This window comes from Papilio polytes, unplaced genomic scaffold (assembly GCF_000836215.1).
Source record: "Papilio polytes unplaced genomic scaffold, Ppol_1.0 DF823399.1, whole genome shotgun sequence".
NCBI lineage: Eukaryota > Metazoa > Arthropoda > Insecta > Lepidoptera > Papilionidae > Papilio > Papilio polytes.
The window spans coordinates 2,889,982-2,910,702 of NW_013525805.1; the positions used below are offsets into that span (position 1 = coordinate 2,889,982).

General features: G+C 32.8%; 1 long non-coding RNA gene across 1 annotated transcript; it reads left to right on the plus strand.

The window, feature by feature from the left end:
- The first annotated feature begins 12,704 nt into the window (after positions 1-12,704).
- Positions 12,705-13,032, plus strand: LOC106104933. The gene is made up of 2 exons (XR_001225702.1): positions 12,705-12,836; positions 12,913-13,032. It is a non-coding gene; the product is annotated as an uncharacterized LOC106104933 (long non-coding RNA).
- The last annotated feature ends 7,689 nt before the right edge of the window (positions 13,033-20,721 follow it).

Consider the following 20,721-nt stretch of genomic DNA (forward strand, 5'->3'; position numbering starts at 1 on the left):
ATTTTTTAACTTTCATAGCTCAGCCGATAGCAAGGGCTTTCGTTGTCATATGAATTAACATTTGCAGTAAAAAGTTTTACGGAATGTAAACAATAGAATAAAGTTTTTAAAATACACGGATGAAGCCGCACAGCAACAACTAGTGTTATAATAAGTGAATATTTTATAACTGCATAAACAATTGAAATTCATTCCGATTGGAAACATCGAAAGTCAATTATAATCGGGCGTTTTGAAATCCGCCGGCTCAGCGTGTCCGGTCACATCACTTAAGTTATCGCTTAACTCAACACTTCTGACGTTTGATATCGACAGCTACGACTTTTGACTATATTTCAGAGTGACATATCCGCTTTAATTTTGACAATGAAATATGTATTTTAAAATAGAATGTCGACAATTAGAGCGTGCGCCTGAAACTAAACGCACAACTGTTTAGTCTTGCTTTAATTCCTATGAGGTGCACACTACGCGATTTTTAGTTGTGCAACTAAACACTTGAATAGGCTGCTTAACAATCGACAGTCGACATTGACAATTGACAATCGCACAACTTTTGTGCGATAGTTTAGTCAAAGGTCGACCACTCTTACAATAGTAAAAACGGTAAATCAACTGTTATTTATAAACAAAGGATTTCATGGCAGTTAAATATGGGTGTGGTGCCGGAGGCCCAATGGTCCCTTTTCCTTTCCACCGTTTTTTTAAGAGGAAAGGAAGGGAAGGAAAAGTGGATTTGACGGTAGAGGAGACGCATGTGAAGGGGAAATGTCCTCTTGATGTGTGTCTCCTCCTCCGTCAATTAAGGGTAGACAACGCATCTGCAATTTTAGATTTTTACGGGCAGCGGTCGCTTTCCATTTCGGTGGATTCAATTGGCCACACAACAAAAAAATTGTGCGATTAGAACCTGGTAATACTTTTATTGTTATTGTTTGAATTTTAATAATAATTTCGTTTAACGTTAAAGGTACATAATTACAGGTATTTTAAGAGAAACATCGCAACAGTCAACATTCGCTGATGTAATTTAAAATTCAAGACATGCATGTTTTCAGTCGCTTCTGAATGTAAAATTGTCAGAATAATTTTATGCGGCTATGCATATGCAATATGAAAATGTTCTTCATAATATTACCAGGAGTATTCAACTCTTTTGTATCAGATACATTACTTCGTTTTTATGTGATAATCATTTTGATAAAGATTTTTTTTAATAGAGATAGGCAAAGCGTTGGGAACACCAAATAATTAACAGCCTATGGACATCAATACCAAAGGAACAACAGATGCCTTGCAGGTTGGATGTGAATTTTTCAATAAGCTTCAGAACATTGCGTTATTACGAAAATATATTTCCACGAATACATTTATTTAATGAAATATTATTATTAAAAGTATAGTTCTAGGTCTACCTCTACCGATTTACCCCTCCACATTCATAACTAACGTCCGTGACATCACATATTATATATATGTGAAAAATCATTTTTATAAATGCCTAGTTGGATGTTTGTAACTATCTTCAAAATGGCTTAACGAATGTCGTTAAATTTTACATATTTGAAGAATATGGTAAGTAGCCTCAATCTAGACTAACTTACGTGCGGACGAAGTCGCCGGTGAAACTTAGTATTGAATAAAATAAAATAAAACAATTTTTAGATCCACAACTATGTACGTTTCATGTTACTTCACATATCACATAAAATATGTCACGAACAAACGGAATGAAAGAGATTAAAGCAAGCGTAAGTTGTACAATATAACTTGTACGAGCTGTCGTAACTTGCGCTTGAAAAGCACTCCCTTATTTGATGTCTCCGTTGACAAATGCGAAGTGTCTGTCGGACAAAGGAGACAGGGGGTTACTTTTGTTTGTCTGACATCACTTTGTACACAATGAATCTTATACTCTACAAATAATTGAAACATACACTAAGTAAACATACGTCCAATATTTAGACAACTATGTTATAAAGCAGACAAAGTATACATCAAACGAGTAGGATATAGTAAGAGAAAGTTGTCTGACCCGGTAAAGTAAATAAAACTAACGTTCGCTTCGTCACATTTTGAGTGCACACATTAATTTATTGCATAACTGTTTAGTCTAGCTTTGATTTCATTGGGCTTATATGGAGGTGCGCACACAACCCGATTCTTGGTTGTGAAACAAACCAATTGACTATCGACAATCGCACAAAAGTTGTGCGATAGATTAGTTTCAAGTGTGCGCACGTTAGTTTAAAGTCAAATAAACTATAAATCAATATTACCATCTATACTATTATAATAAAGCGTAAACACACACTTCTTTGTTGCCTAAGATGTCAGCAATCACAGCATGTTTTTGAATAATTCTTTCTTAAATAATAAGCTCAACACTTACGTCACGCTTTAGGCTATATATTTTCACGCCCTTAATCTCAGGGGGTAAATTTTTGGATAAAATCCTAATGTGGGAAAGAGACCATAAGTTGCTGCCAACATCATGGAAGCAAGATTGTCAAGGTTTGTCATGTCATGTCATTTTGACATTTGCTATTGATAATTTAACGTGTAAACAATAAAGTTAAATTTTCACAATTTTACGCGGATGAAGTCGCACGGGAACAGCTAGTACTTAATATTAGTAAAGTAAGACCAATATTTGCCGGGTAGTGATTGAAATACCGAAATTAACTGCTAACATGTCACATGCACGGTTTCAAAGTAAATAGAAACTTCATTAAAGAACCTTTAATCGATTTTGGGTACAACCTTCCTTCAATATGTATTTATTACTAAATTAGTATACATCAGGATTAAGATATGCGTATCGTAATTGACTAGTGTAATATTTTTATAATATACTAGCTTTCACCCGCAACGCAATCCGACATTAAAAAAAAGTAACTAGCCTATGTGTTTTTCCAGTCTATGCTCTACATTCATGCTGAATTCAATCGACATCCGTTCAGCCGTTTAGGCGCCAAACTCTAACAAACATCCATCTAAACTCGCATTTATAATATTAGTAAGAAGTAAGACTGTGATTGTTAAATGGATTTGACCACATTGAATTTCATTGTAAATTTTCGAAAAAGTATTCGGGTCGAAAAAAAAAGGAATAGAAAAGGCAGCGCCCCTATCTGCCAAAATAAACACTGAAAAATCTCATACAAGTTTTGCCGATATCGTTATTTACACTTACTCCCACATTTTTATGCCAGGCTCTAGGTATGTACGTATTTTTTGGGATATAAAATAATTTATAGTGTATTATTTCAAATATATTTTTATTCTGATTTTGTAACCTACATTTGAGAATAACTTTTCACACATAGTATATAACGTAATAATATAAATACTTGAACATGATTTGGTTAATTTTGTCTGTCTTCAACTTTCCTTGTAAATTGGAACCATGCCTATTATCACTTTACGTTATTTCCATACTACAAAAGGATGTCATTCTAGTTTGAATGACGTCCACTTTGGTTGCAATCTGCAGTCGCTTGCACGGAGCCACTTTACCCGACTTCGATAATCGAAAATGTCATTTATACTGAACCGGACTGTGGACGTATTGCCAGGATTTAGCGATGTCGGAGTAAGACAGTTCAATAAAGATCCAATTTTTGAGGTTGATTTTCGTAAACCCCACTATAAAAGGTACAATACAGAAATATCTAAAATTTTAATTTAATGTCACACTTTATTTATTATTCAAAAACACTCGTATAGAGAATCTGTGTCTTATTGAAGAGGATATGAATTTCGGCTGTTAAAAAGCACGGTAATGACGAAAAATTTGATTAATCCTATTCAACAAAGGGGTCAATTAAAAAGCCATTTTTACTATTCAATTTCCTTTAGTTTTCTTAACAGATTATTATCCTATTGTTACTAAGCCCCTCATTTTTATATATTACTGACAACTATAATAGAAAACGTCGCTCTTTTCGACAGTAACTACTCGTATTATCTTACTAATCATATTAATATTATAAATACGAAAGTATGGATAGAAGGGTGTTTGTTACGTCTGTCTATAACGGTTTAACGGATCTCTATAAAAATTAACACATATAAAACATAATTTGGAAGAACTCTTACTAATTAAGTGTTTAAATTCCGCGTGGACGAAGTCTAGTACAAGCCATTTTGTTATGAATTTGCTTCAGCCAGCACACAAATGAAGAATATTTATTAGACATTTAAATTGATATATTCCAACATGTGTATATAAAAAAATAATATATTATTAAAAAAAATACATGTCACATTTAAACTATTTTAATCAGCCAGTCAAAGATACACAAAGCAGAGGTCTCATGTACAACGGTATAAACCGATGTAAATCGTGAACACAAAACAACGCGGACAAAATACGCGTCTAAAATACAAACCAGTAATGTTATATGAGGTGTGTATTGTTAAGGATAATTTCACGTTCAAGTGTCGAGTAGAGAGCAAGATTAATTTGCCACTTTGATATAAGAAATGTGCCTCATTAAACGGAATGATAGCACCTACGGCTTACGTGATGCCACTAAGAATACGTCGGCGAGTTTATTAATTCAGTAATTTAATTTATACAGACATTATGGTGTACCGTTTTTTTGTTGAATTTTCAAGGTTTTATTTATGAAAGCCCAAATGTTTTAGATTAGCAGTAAGGCCCAATTTTAGTCCCTTTTCCTTTCCACTCTTTTCTTAAGAGGAAAGAATGGAAAGGAAAAGTGGATTTGACGGTGGAGGAGACGCATAGTAAGGGGAAATGTCCTCTTTATGTGCGTCTGCTCCTCTGTCAATTAAGGTAGGCAACGTATTTGTAATTGGGTATGTTTATGGGCAGCGGTTGCTTGCCATTTCGGTGGATTCAGGTGGCCGCTTGCTCGTTTGCCAACATAATATAATAAAAAAATATCCTCGTGGATACAATGGTTTACCACAGTGCTCCTATCTCTATCAGCCGTCATAAATTCACTCCTTTTTCAAAGCATATCCTCTTTTACACAATTCATTCATTTATTCGGTCTTCCTCCTTTGTAGTTCATTGTGTTGCTTTGCTACCTTGTTGTAATTAAAAAAAGAATTTCTCGTAAAATAACATACAAATCCGAAACAGTTACGCCTCATATCGTTCATTCTCGTTCGTCAGGGTGAGTGAGTTTAGTGTGAGTGAGTGAGCTTTTATTGCGCCACATAAATTACAGAGAGTAACTCGCGAGCTTTTAGAGATGTTTCCAGAACGTGAACTAATACTAATGACGGTGATACACCTTAGGTTTTGCATAATAATTTGAACTTACAATCCAAACCATTTATAGTAAGACCGATCATTTTTGTCAGACGCTATGGTTGTGTCTGTCCGGCTTTACATAACCTGGCCAGTAAAAAAGAATCTTTTTAAATAATGTGTGAAGGTCATTAATGCCTTTTGGTATATTAGTAAATTTAAATCCAATATCTAACGTGTATGGCCAGCATAACTTAAGGTAACCGATGCTCCGTTTACTCTGCGATTTGACTGCCAAAGTTTTGTGATTTAAATAAAGGTAGTGTGAAAGAAATGTGACTTCGATTTGGATAGAATGTTTGAAAGTTGAAAGGACAGTGAGAAACATGTTTAATATAGTTAAAAGCTTTTGTTAAGAGTTATATAGGAAAGTAATGCAATTAAAGTACTTAGCTCGGCCATCATAATCAACTTGCCCTTACCTCTTACGGAGGCACAGTATGTGGTGCTCTTTCATACATTTCTATCAGCTGTCATATGTGAGTCCACTCCTTTCTTAAGCATATTCTTTCACACAATCCATTCATACTTTCTTCGGTATTCCTCTACCTTTGTAGCCATCCACATTCGATCTTAACACTTTCTGGTTCATGTCCCTATCGTCTTGTCTCTCTTAGCTTAGCCATATTTACCGCAATTATTTACTGACGAATTTTAATGCGTAAATAAATTTTAGCTTCGACTATGTTTTTTTTATAACAAAAGGGGGCAAACGAGAGGCGAGAACACCGAGGTGGTCAACGACGCCCAGACATCCGTAACACTAGAGGACTAACTACAGATGCGTTGCTGGCCTTGGAGGAAATGTCGTCCATTGTCTTTTAACAACCTTATTCATCAACGAATAGGTCAATACTATTTTTATCAGTTTTATGTGAAGAACTTATCTGTACTAAGCGTAAACACACACTTCTTTGTTGCCTAAGATGTCAGCAATGACACCATATTTTTGAATAATCCTTTTTTTTAAATAAAAAAGCCGTACACTTACGTCATGCTTTAGGCTGTATATTTCCACGCTATAAACTTAGGGGGTAAATAAAATTGGGAAAACCATCATGTGGGAAAAGGACCATAAACTTCAAACTACCAACATTATGGAAGCAAGGTTATTACGGTAAAGGTCATTTTGACATTTGCAATTGAGAGTTTGACAAATGTAAACAATAAAATTAAGTTTTTGTATAATTTCATGTGGATGAAGCCGCACGGGAACAGCTAGTCTCGTACATTTCCGCAAATTCGGTAACGCATATTTAGTTCCTCTGATATTGCAGATGCCCATAGACGTCATTATCACCGAAATGATCCGCTCGTTTGCCCCTTTCTTATAAAAAAGGCGCAAGAATGTCAATATTGTTGTCATCGATGTATTGTAAACACAACTAAGGTCAGTAATGTAATGAAAAACGTATGAAATGGAATCTTTATGATGAATGGAATATTTCCCGGGCACATGTAGGGCCGCTGGGGAAATCACCGTTAGCGGCATATGGCGTTAAATTTGACGACCGAAGTATTGAAGAGTTCATTTCGTTTAATTTTTTTTACAAATTTTCATGTCATTATTTAAAATCTGTAAATGGCAATTTTTTTATGTGTATCTGTAAATATGAGTTCGTCATTTTTAATTAATAATACAGTATTCATTGTTAATAAATATTTAATAATCAGTTTCATGTAACATAATGCCAAGTTAAGTAATTTCAAAATGAATTATATAATGTTTATTCAAGGAGTGCTGGGTGTCTATCACGAAAATTTGCGACAAAGTATTTTTTTTTATAAAAAATTGCAGATGCGTTGCCTACCCGTCATTGACGGAGGAGGAGACGCACATAAAGAGGATATTTCCCCTTCCTACACGTCTCCTTCCACCAAATCCACTTTTCCTTCCCATCTATTCCTCTTAAGAAAAGGGTGCAAAGGGAAAGTGGCTAAAATTAGGCTTCCGGCACCACTCTCATCAAATGAAACGCGGAATTGCTTCCATTTCACGCCTGTCTTCTGTGTGGTCGTGGTATTACACCGGGCGTGCCGGCCTATTCGTGCTAATGTGTTAAAGCGGGCACTACCACTGTTAAAAAATTCGAAGAATTTGTAATTTGACGAATCAGATTAAAGTTTCTTCGAGATAAACTACCACAAATTGATTGATACAATTTTCATGATAAAATGGATGTCATCGATGAAGACATAAAGGCCAAATTTAAATAACTAGATGTATAAAACAAAAGGCAATCGACAACAAGATAAATCCCTCGGTTGCTTCTGAGAAATGAGGGTCGTTATATGAGAGGTCGGTATCCGCTTTGCTTTTAATGTAGACCTAAGAATCTAATAGAAGTTACAACCAAAAAAAGTATGTTGCACTTTTGAATTACCATAAAGAAAAAGGAGAACTGAATCCAAAATACATCACGCAATTTTAACTCTGTAGTTATTTCTTAAATTTTAACAGAGTCTATTTTCTTACCGGTATTTTGGAAAATAATCATTTTATTATTTAAATTTAAATAGTAATTTATAAGACCTCGTTAGTCGAGTTCTCTACCTGAGTGATATAAAGCCAGGGAGATGATAATTAAATCGAATGGTACGTCTAAAGATACTTTACTCTATGGAAGGACTGATAACTTCATTTTGAAATACACGATTTCACTTCGCATTAATCATAAGCATTGTAATAAATCTGAAAAACTTATTAATTCTGTTTTATCTTTGGTATAAAGGTGACTAAATAATATTGAAAAACGAAAATGGGGATGTTTCCTAATTTTTGGAATTGCTTTTATTATGTAGATAAACCATATCTAAACAAGAAAAAAAATATAATAAAATCATATACGCAACATTTAATTACAAAAACACTTAACTAAAAACAACTTCTCGAAAGACCGCGAAAACGCCTCATGACATGACGTCACTTCTTTGCTAACAAACCTCGCGTCGCGGTCTGTCAAAGTCATTCAAAGTGACCAGACGTAAATTGAATTAGCTATTCAAATAACTTTTGCTATTTTTTTTTCGTCATAGTGATCGAAAAATATGTCGTAAATATAAAAACACTTAATAATGGAGTCCTCATAATATAACACACGCAAACTCAATTATTATAATCATTAAAAAAAATAATAACTACAAAATGCACTGACATTCACCGAAGCTGGTCACACTGCCATGTTGTTTGCGAAGAAGCTACGTCACTGAGCTCTGATTGGTGTTTGAGATAGAGTAATGGAGGGTAAAAAATATTGCAGCGTTTTTAATTTATATTTCAATGGAGACAAACATTTAAGGTCTCCAAATGTTATTATAGGTTTTAAAATACTGTCTTTAAAATATTAAACATAACTTTATTTGAATTTGTAACATTAGGAAACATCCCCATTACTCGTTGAAAGAATCTAAAATATTTATTTTATGACAATTATTTTATGACCCATTTGACCATACTTAAATAAATAAAGAAAGAATTTCATGAAAAAATAACTTGTATTCTCTAGAATGATCAAAGGAGTCACCGAAATATTTTTCAATAACGAAGAAATTTGACGTAAAAGTGAGCTGAACCCATTTGTCAACGTTGTGGAAGAGATTTCTTAAATGTTGTCACGACCTTTTCAACGTATTATTTTTATTATAATCTCGTGTACAATCGCGGAAATTTGCGGTGTTCCATTTTTGAAAAAAATCGTTCATTGCGAGACAAACTCCGCCTCTTCTTACAAATAATTAATTAGCATTGAGTGTATTACAAAAAAGTAGCCTATAAAATGCCCGTCTACGTCAGCTACCCTTCAGTGAAAGTCTGGTCGAAATCGGCCCAGCCGTTTCGGAGATTAGTCGGAACAAACGCAGCTTGCGGACAGACAAGAAATTTTTAAATGCGATTTTCGATATCAGCAACGCAAATACATCACCTCCCTGAAAACTGGATTTTTTATTACAAACAGACACTCCTATTTTTTGAATGTATTGAAACTTCAGTGTTTTGCTAACCCGTATTAGCGCCGCTCGGACGTGTTTTATTCCCAACACACATCGAAACAGAAAATTTTCAGTTTAATTTAGTTCGTTGATATTCTAAAAGCGTAAACGCTCAAAATGGCGTGAAACCCCAAATTTTGAATATTCAAAATATCTAGTAACAAGAAGTTATCTAGACAGCTTTTAAAAAGTTTAATTTTTTTTCTCTTTGTTTTTTAAAGGGACTTTTGTTCCTTAGAACATGCCAGTCCTATAATATCTTAAAGTGAATACCAAAACCATACAATTATAAACAAACACAATACAAAACAAGAACATGAAAAATAAATAAAAAAACAAAAATAGTTTTAACAAATTGCTATAAAGCCTTTAACACCATGTAGCGGACTTCGTCCGCTAGGTCCGTCAGTGGAGAAAAGTTTAATGACAGCGTATAGTCACATATTTGACTAAACTATTGCACAACTATAGTCTCGCTTTGATATCTAAGAGCTTATAAACAGTTGAATTGGTTGTAAAACAATCGACAATCGCACAAAAATGTACGTTCGCACTTAAAATTTAGAAGGCCTAGTAATAAAGTGAGACAGTATTCGTATTGAGATTGACTTGTATGTGATTTTTAGTGTACTTTTCATCCGATAGGGGCGCTGCACATGTCGCGTACGTATGTCGTCTCCACGAATTACAAAACTACATTAGAAAAATACTCTAATATTCATATGTGCATTCATTTTAAAATTCGCTGTTTTCTATTTAATCGAAAACCTTTGGGAAATCATCGTTCGAATGGTGAACCCATTAACTTAGCTTAAATTTTATTTGCCACAAATATCAATCGACGATCGGGCCTTTCAATTCACGTTGAATGTTTATGAGCAATATACATTAAAGATTAAAACGAAATTCGATATTGATTGGTAGATAACTTTGTAAAGAGTATTTTTTTAATAAAATCAGTTTAGTTGAATAAAAATATATTATCTTACGAATATGATGATGAAGCAAGTCAGCAGCCACCTGAATCCACCGAAATGGAAAGCGACCGCTACCCATACACATCCACAATTGAAGATACGTTGCCTACCCTTAATTGACGGAGCAGGAGACGCGCATAAAGAGGACTTTTCCTGTTCCTATGCGTCTCTTCCACCGTCAAATGCACTCTTCCTTGCAATCCTTTCCTCTTAGAAAAAGGTGGTAATGGAAAGGGATCTAAACTTGGCCTCAGATAGGCCTAGGCCTAGATAGATGGATGTTAAAGTTTGTCGCCTAAAAAGTTGATCGGATCTTGATGAAATTTGGCATATACGAGTATGTAGATAGTCGAGAACATATAAGATACCTATTTTTGATATTATTAATTCCATCCGTGTGGAGTTGCGGGCGAAAACTAGTGTAAATGTAAACATAAGAAGTAACTGGATCAAGCAATTATAATAGACAAAACTGTATTTAAACATAACACAGATCAACTTAAATCGAAGTCACTTAGATAAAAGCGAAACTAAATAAACTTTATTCATTAAAGTCGGTGTGCAATTTGTGTTGATTTATATTAAACCGTTTCTGGTTTAACACGACGTTTGTATAAATAACACGTATACAATGCCTTTATTACGGGGGTCACAACGTGCAATAACGCACCCTTATGATTAACCATTTATACTCGTGAACACATAAAGTACCATTGTTTATGTGACCGTATTTTACACGATTCGGTTCGACCTTTTACATTTCGCTAACAATGTTATAAAGGTAACCTTACAATAATTCAATATTCAGATATTTTTATAATAAAATAGTAACGAAATTTTTTAAACCTGTTTTTTAAACATTTTTTAAACAGTTGCTTGCTACTTGTTTGCTTACGACTTCGTCCACGTGAAATTGAAAAATAGTAAAAAAACCAACCTATTTTACTAACAGATAATTAACTTTTCCCGGTGACTTCTTTCGCGCACAATTAAAAATATCTAAGTAAACTTATATAACTAGCTTTCGTCCGCAACTCGGCGTGAAATTAAAAAAATACGAGTAAGAAGTAGTCAATGTGCTCTTCCAGACTAACCTCTACATCTATGCCAAATTTCATCGAGATCCGATTATTAAGACACAGTGGTGCACCGACTGGCCAAGACCAAAAAATCCACGCACGTCATGGGACCCGCATTCTACAACCGTCTGCCAGACCACGTCAAAGGCTACCAGCCTCGCGTCATTAAAAATAAACTTAAGTCATGGCTAATACAAAAAGCCTTTTATAATGTCGAAGAATTTTTCCTACCATGCTTGTTCTATGAACACAATTTTAATTCAGAATATCTGTTAAGTTATTTTTTTTGGCATTATGACTTGTAATTCGCTTACCAATAAAATATTTCCATTTGTAAGATATGTCCTAACAAACATCTATCTGAACATCGGCTAACAATCTTTTTTATTAAAGTTTTTATATTTAAAACAATACGATTGCCATTAGCGAATAGTTGCAACCGAACTATTCCCAACTCTCCAGGACCCTTAAGGCGTGAAGTTCGAAAACAACTCATTAAAACTTACAAAATGCTTTGGAACGTCAAGATATCTTTGCTAATTGAATGTAGTTTTGTTTAAGACAATTTATAATCGGAAATACGTACCACATTTAGAGCTATACAATAATTACTTATGGAGTCCCTTAGCGTGGCATTCTCGTACTAAATATACACTAAGTGTTGATAGTTAAGACATGGGCGCGGTCGTCCGGTTCAAAGCGTTTAAATTCACTTGGTGAGGAATCGCGAGTTCACTAAGGGCTCCTTTAGTGACTATCTAACTCTTAGTGCAGCTTAATATGGCATTTTCCGATTAGATGATATTATAAATTATTGAAATTTAATTTTAATACCGACTTAGTATAATAAGCTTTTGACTTTTCGAAGAGAAAACTTTTAGTCGTAAAGCGAAAAGTATTTCCAAATTAAACTCGGTAAAATTAAGTTCTCAAACAGCTTCTTTGTACTTTGTGAAAGATGAATCGAAGGTTAATTAGCGAAATGTTATTATAAATTGATTACGAATTTTAATTACGTATTTTTTATATTTCTACGTATATCTTTTTTTTATATTACTAGTGTATAGCGACTTCCGACTATCTACGCTCCCTTTACACCTTGGTAAGGGGGTGGCTGAAAACCAGTTCGACACTGGATCTCAGTCAGTATCGGTTAAGCTGAGCCTCCCCCTTTTAATTTTTTTTTATTTTATACAACTCTCTGTATATTTTTATGTGGAAATAAAAATGATTTTTATTAGTAATAATTAGCGTAAGCTAGTCGGATAATATAAATCCCAATGTAAACTTCATCGTGAGATTTTACAGAGAACCTTTTTTTGTATTAAAATACTGTCAAAGTCATTGTCATACAACAAAATATGTTTGTCACAGTGCTGTCTTTCTTTGTTACATATTTCTTAATTCTTACAATATCTAAATTGTACAGTTTTTAATTAATTTTCATGCAAAATGATGTGTTCATAGCGGGTTGAAACTTGTAACTAAAATGATACCTATATTGTTAGTAAAGTATTCACTGTTTTCTTTTATAATCGATTTTCTTTCTTGGTTTACAATGTGATTTATTTTATTTTAGATGGTGACTACAGTAAGATAGTAGAGAAATTCATACATAAAAGAAAAAAAAACATTTAAAGAATGTTGAATATATAAAAAATGTATTTAATTACACTACGGAATAAATAACTTACCTGTTTTTAGAACCTTATTTTGTAATAGCTGTTGCTGTTTGAAATTAAAAAATACAGCCTATGTTACTAACTAATAACATAGATTTTTAATGGTGAAAGAATTTTTGAAATTGGCTAATTAGTTTTTGAGTTATTTCACAAACAAAAATACAAATCTTTCCTTCTTAATTTTATGGAAGTATAGATTAAGGGCCTATTTCACCAAATAGTAAATTGTCTGATAATCTAACGTGTAAAATAGGTTATGGAAATATCGGTTGTTGTTCTCTTATCTGACAGTGACGTAACCTTTAAGCTATCTGAGCCTTCAGCCAATGGTGGGACAGGCCCTAAGTAATGTTTTATGTATGTGGTAATATTTTCCTTTCTTATTAAATTACTATAACACGTTTAAACTCAGCATGTACCAGTTCGTTAAACAAGAGCCGTATATTAAATTGTATATGTCTGTGGGTTACGACTGTAGTAAGTCTTTTATTATACTTAGACCTCGTGCAGACCTTTGACTAAAATATCGCACAACTTTTTAGTCGCGCTTTGATTTCATACTACTCGATTTTTAATTGTGCAACTAAATTTGAATGGGCTACGAAACAATCGACAATCGAAAAATAGTTTAGTCAAAGGTGTGGGCGCTCTTCTCACTTTTAGCAAAGAGTTAACTTAAGGGAAATTCATGTTTTTATATATATTGTCGTAAAACATTACTTGGTACATATTTAAACTAACAAAAGGGTATACATAAGGGTGAATTCTATAGACTTTAATACTAGCTATAAATCAAATTCACCGCAAGTAAGCGGCCGAGTCCTCGGTCGAACGCAGCAATTCGTGACACGTATACTAGCGTAAATACGTTTTATTTCAACAAAGGAAATCGTTCCGTTTTGTTATTTATACAAGGTCTTGTATCAATATGAGTTATTACTTGTGATTCTACTACATATAAACTAATAATTTTCTTGTATTTTTTGCTTAAATATTGGCTATTGTTCCCGTGACACATTAAAAAGGGAGGGACTGAAATGAACGATAGATAAATTTGGAGTATAACTTGAGGGATTATCACGAATATCTATGAGTACGATTTCGTAACGCTATATTTGCATTAGCTTTGTGAAGCGCCCCTACCGGGTGTAAAGTACACTAATCAATTTCATACATTTGTCAATGAAGTTGCGAATACATTCTCGTAACTGAGGGTCTATCAGAAACATTTTCGTAACAGTAGTATAGTGAGATTAGGACAGAAACGATAAAAGGAATTTTCTTATCTTTACCCAAATATCTTCACAATCATATTTCATATTAATATTATAAAAGTGATAGTTTAAATGGATAGATGGTTGTTTGAGTTTGTAGCCTAACTGGCTGAAATGATTTCGATAAAATTTGGCATAGATGTAGAGGATAGTCTGGAAGAACACATAGGCTACTTGCATTTGTTTTTTCTAGCTCCGCGCGGATATAGTCGCGGGCAAAACTATTTATTTATAAGAATAATAAGATAAAGCCGCTATAGATGGACAGTATCAAGTCAGCTTGGTAAGTATTAACGGCGTCTGAAAACTGTCGTATGTGTATGACGACGTCAAAAACTAAACTGTACCGATCTTTAGCAGTCCATTTTTTCCAGCAATAAAAGCATACTCTGAATATATTTAATTTTATTAAACGGGGCAGATATTTCGTGAAACATTTTAAACATTCGAATTTTTTTACCTTGAACACAATGTCCCTATTATTCGCAGGCATCGAAACTGTTTTATGAATTACACGGGAAATATTTCATGCGTTATATTAAATTTTACGTTTCCCTTAACTATTATAAGAGGTTTTTGTTTAATATGATATAAGAAATTGTATGGCTGCTTTTTATATCGTAAGGCAAAATGGCGAAGCGGTCGTTGCCCATAAACATCCTCAATTGCAGAAACGTCGTCTCTACCTTTAACCGAGGAGAGGACGCCCAGAAAGAGGATATGTCCGCTTCATATGAGTCCCCTCCTTTGTCAAATTCGTCTCCCCTAGTCATTTTTGATGTATTTAGCTAGAAAAAAATATAATTGACAACATGATGATGGATATTCGAAACACAAATTAACTTTAAAAAATGATTTTTTTTTGTAAACGTTTATTTTTATTTCCTTGCCAGATATCTAGAACGATTCAGTAAAATTTATTTCAAATGAAAGTTTTTAACTAAGAAAGAAAAACTACTTAAAAAGAACATTAAGATGGTAATTAAAGTGGGGTAAAGCAGGTGGTAGTTGGAACTGAAACTACAACTAAGTAGTACGTTTAAAAATAATGTTGGATAAGTTTTTTGATCGTTAACTTTCAAGTAGCTTTAGAAAACTAGCTGCTGCTTCCGACTTTGTCCGCGTGAAATTAAAATATTACCTATCTAACTGACAGATAAATTACCTTTCTAATGGTGAAAGAACTATTAAAATTGGCCCAGTAGTTTTTGAGTTATTTCAAAATACAAATCTTTCCTCTTTATAGAATTAGTATAGAAGTATAGACTAGTGGTCACCTGACTAGTCGGCGTGGAATATAAAAAAAAAAATATTACCCTATAACATTCTCACGTTCTTCCTTCCATTCAAAGCCTTGAAATCAGTCCAGTCCGGAGATACCCGGAACAAATGCTGCCTTGCAGATTGGATAGACTAAAATGAGTCTTACGTCATCAGCAAACCATTTCATACATATTTGTCGAAATATGTGGCTTAATTACAGTTTTTGTTGGTAATGATCATTAACGGGACTCTGTGAATAATTTTATTATGTCTGGCAACATTTTGTAGTTCATTTAAATTCAATTATGTAAATACGATGTATTCTGGATTTGGTACAAAATTGTTGGTCCTCATATTAGTGAAGTTGTTTTTATTAGTTACTGAAGCTATATTTCATACTAGCTATTCCTAGGCTTTATCTGCACGAAATTATAAAAACTTCTCTTGTTTAAAATCAAATTCTCAATTGCAAATGTCAAAATTACCTTGTAGTTTATGGTCCTTTTCCCACATGAGGATTTTTTCAATTTATTTACCTCATAAGATTAATAGCTTGAAAACATAGCCTAAAGCGTGTCGTAAGTGTAGGGCTTTTTTTAAAGGAAGAATTATTCAAAAAAAGCTGTGATTGCTGACATCCTACGTCACGAAGTAGTGTGTGTATACGCTTTATTATATTAGTATAAATATATAGAAAGAGATGATAAATGGATAAAAGCCTTAAGTCATTCGGAACTAGACAGTTTGGAAACTACCCACGTAGTATGTTTGAGAAACGAATGGGTCAGCGTATAAAAGACGCTTTCAAGTTTACTCTGTGTGCATTTCTATTGGTACGTCCTTTTATTGGAAACTAAATTTGTCACAAGAATTGGGCTTGCTCATGTATTTTTTTATTAAGAAACTTTGGTAGGACGTTTTTGAACATCTGTCTATTTTAGTTTTAGTAAAATATTTCACATCAAATCATACCATTATACTAACATTATATACGGGAAAGTTTAGATGGATGGATGTTTGTTAGAGTTTGTAGCCTAAACGGCTGATTGATTTCGATGAAATTTGGTATAGATGTAGGGGATAGTCTGGAAGAACACATAGGCTACTCATTTTTGTTTTTATACCACGCGACAAAATTCGCGGGCGAAAACTGGTGCGAAATAAAACTTTTTTCAAAATGATGATGTTTATGAACTTGGGGGAAGTAGGGAGGGGGGAAGGGCACGGTCGCGCCCTTAAATATCATACTAATACTATAAATGCGAATGTTTAGATGAATGGATGTTTGTTAGAGTTTGTAGCATAAACTGCTGAACGGATATTGATGAAATTTGGCGTAGACATAGATGATAGTCTGGAAGACCACAGGATAATTATCTTTTTTTTATTACACGCGGACGGAGACTAGTTCTATATAAAAGCTAAATTGTAAAACTTGGCAATAAAAACTTCATTAAAATTTAAATGCAATACTAACTTTGTATATCAAGATCGATCGAAAACTTAACTTGTATTAAGGGTGGGCAGGGAAAACAATTTTCATGAATAAATTTTTCCTTACCCAACAAATCGAGCGTGTTAAATTGAATTCGGATCCTGAAGAGGTATGCAATAAAGCTAAATTCAGGCGAACTGTTATATTTGATTGTTAGAATTATGCTTTCAGAACTAGAAATAGAGAAACATTTGATTTGCTTTAAGGTAAAATATGTTTGTCACTGTATAAAAAATTGTACTGAACTTTAACTGAGAAATGTTTGTTAAACTCATGTTAATATTGTTAATATTGTATTTTACAATGGAAACTGGTCTGATATAGTTTCGAATTTCTGTTACAAACATCACATAATGGAGTGAAAAATAATTCAATTACTTGTAAGAAATATGACGTTACAAATTTAAAAGCTTTTTCCCGCGCAGAACTAAAAAAAATGTATTCTTCCAGGAAAAGAAAAGATAAAACCCATGTGTTCATCCAGTATACGTTCTTAATATGTGTCTTAATAGAAATCTGTTAAGCCTTTTTGGAGATACGTAGTAGCAATGGATCCAAAGATTCGTATTTAAGAGTATTTAAAATATGAAGTAAGTTTTTTCTATTGATACAAGATTGTTGTCAATTTTTCTTAAATTTAATGCGATTCCCATAAAACGCCATGACGATCTCGTTTCAACTAAATCCTGAAATTCGTTGGTAATAAAATGTAACGATATTGGAGCTATCAAATATTTCATTGCCTTGTTAACAATGGTTTTAGATGTTTGTAAATAACGCCTTCAACAAAAAAATAGCAATATCTATAGATTACTGTTTTGTTATTTAAAATAAGAAGATATTTACTAATTTGTTTTCTTTCTTTTGTTAATATAAATTAATATTTTTAATGTTAACTGGGTTACATAATCATAGTTTTAAATGTTTAGATTTATTATTTTACTGTAGACTATGTTCTCTTACAAAAAATAATATTTAAAATTATATGCAAAAGTCAACAACCTAATTTGCTTAATTAAGAAGTTCTTTAGATCTTAATTGAACTTTAATTAAGTAAAGCGGCTTAAACTTTTTCTGAGTATTCAAGGTGATGTCATACTCATATACCATACATATTAAAATTACTAATTATACTAAGATTTATTAACTAAATATCTATAAAACGAGACATTTATTAAAAAAAATAACAGACGTTTTTTCATTAGTCTGATATATTAAATCATAGCAGTACCTTATTGGATATTACTGCGTGGTCCGGGAACAACAGTATAGTATAGGGTAACCATGATATTGTGATCAATAATGAAGAGGACAGATTTGATTGCATTGGAAAAGCTCTGAAAATACTGAAGCGATTTAAATGGGTTTTTAATCTATGCGGACGAAGTCGCGAGAAAAACCTAGTTGTCAATATAAATACAAAATGTTTTAATTTATTTGCTTAAATTGTAATGTTTATTATAATGTTTTAATGCAATATTGGATTTTAAGACATGAACATTTACTCAAATATAAACAATAACTACAACAGGAAACTTGTAACTCAAGGAGATAAGCAGTAATCACAGATTTTTATATACCGCGTTCCCAGCACATTCCTAATTTCTTCGACAGTTTAAAACCTAATAAACATGAAATTGGTAAATTCCTGAAATAAAAATGTTCATGGACAGTCTATTTGCGACAGTGTTATAGATGTTATTGCCTGAATGTGTTAGACCCGTTTTGACATTTTCTTTTGTTATACCGTACCATTAATTATGGCGTTACGTAATAAAGAGGTAATGGTGGTTTGTATTAAATTCATAAAATATAATACACAAACGACTAATGGCCGGTTTCCAAGCTACGTTAACCATTCGTTAGTGATTTTGGTTCGATAAATTCATGAAATGCATTTCCGAACTGCGTACCTTGAATTTAACTCTGTTGAAACATAGGTGAACGTAATTTTAATAATTCGCTAGGTAATGACAAAATAAGTCGAATCTTAAGAAACCTAGCATAAATCTATAAAGACTCAACAAATGGTAAATAATACAGGATGTGTCTGACTATTATTGTTTGTTGAATAAATAGGTGAAAAATTAAGCTGAAATACTTTTGTAATTTTTTACGTTTTTTTTACATAATACGTACGTATTTTAAATACGTATACGTATTTTTAAATTATTTTTTTTAGAATGTATTTGAAATATTTAATTAATACTTCTTTTATCCATTTGATCGAAATTAAACCCCTTTACTATGATTCACGGGAATAATCCTGGAGTCAAATTTACGACCATGATAGCGGATGTTAACGTCATCCTAACCACAAGGCTCATCATCATCATCACCCTCCTAATCCTACTCCGGTAGCGTCGACGCGTTAGATTTTTGTCCTCCAAATAACTATATCATACGTCATCTCAGTCATCACTCTCTTTGGTGATAAATCCTTTGAAACTAGGATATTGGGGATTTAATCTTATTTGTTTTATCAACAAATAGACGTCCATTATCGCTCTAAAAGTAATATTGTTGTGTACATAATAAAATAAACAAGTCCTGTTTTATTTGTCCACACAATAGTGTAGAAGTACTTCCAATTATTAATGTTAATATCAATTCCTCGAACTCCTTCCGTAATCAAGTCTAACGGGGTTACTTTATCTACACTTGCTGTTGCTCGCGACTCCGTCCGTGTGGAATTAAAAAATAATAAAAAAAACAGTCCATGTTACTCACAGATAAATTACCTTTGTGACGGTGAAAGAATTTTTAAAATCGGTCCTGTAGTTTTTAAGTTATTTCAATACATACAAAAATACAAAACTTTCCTTTTTATAATATTAGTATAGATATCGAAGTATAGATTAACTTTTGCCCGCGACTCCGTCCGCGCGGAATTAAAAATTTAAAACTTATGTAGCCTATTGTATTTGCGAAATACATTTATGTTCTACATTTATGTCAAATTTCAGCAAAATTAATTTAGCCGTTCCGTGTAATAAACATCCAAACGTTTGTATTGATATTAGTGAGAAGTAAAATACTTACTTTTTTTTATTCATAATTGTAGTGTTGACAAGGATTAATCATAATTTTATTTTATTTATTTATTTATTTACTGTCTTCTCTCATATTCTTAATTAAAATAGTGATAACATAAGAATTGCGGGAAATGTTTATTACTTACTTTCAATATATTCTAACATTAAGTTTTAACTAAGTAATTACTTGGAATGAAAGCCACGTAAGCACCGTGCGTACATTAACGTCGTTTAGTCTGACTGAAAATCCAATTAAAGTACATTATGTTCTTACCCTCGAACACAAAGTGAACATAAGAGTTCTCAAAGCGTATACAAGTGTGGAATTTTAATGAAGACATAGTTTTGCTGCAACTTTTATAAGACGCCAGCGCCATCTAGCCAAGGTTTTTAATGAGAGCATGCAATCATTTTGCGGGTGTAATAAAATGTTTCTATAAATAAAAAACGATAACTTTGTTTGTTCTCTTATATGAAACGAGATAAAATTGACTTTGAATTGACAGGATCTGTCAAACACGCGCAATCTCTTCTGTCTAATAACTAACAATATATACATGTAATAAAATTTGAGTGTTTGTTTGTAATATCAAAAGAATAATTCCAGATTTGATAATGAAAATCACATTTAATTTTTTT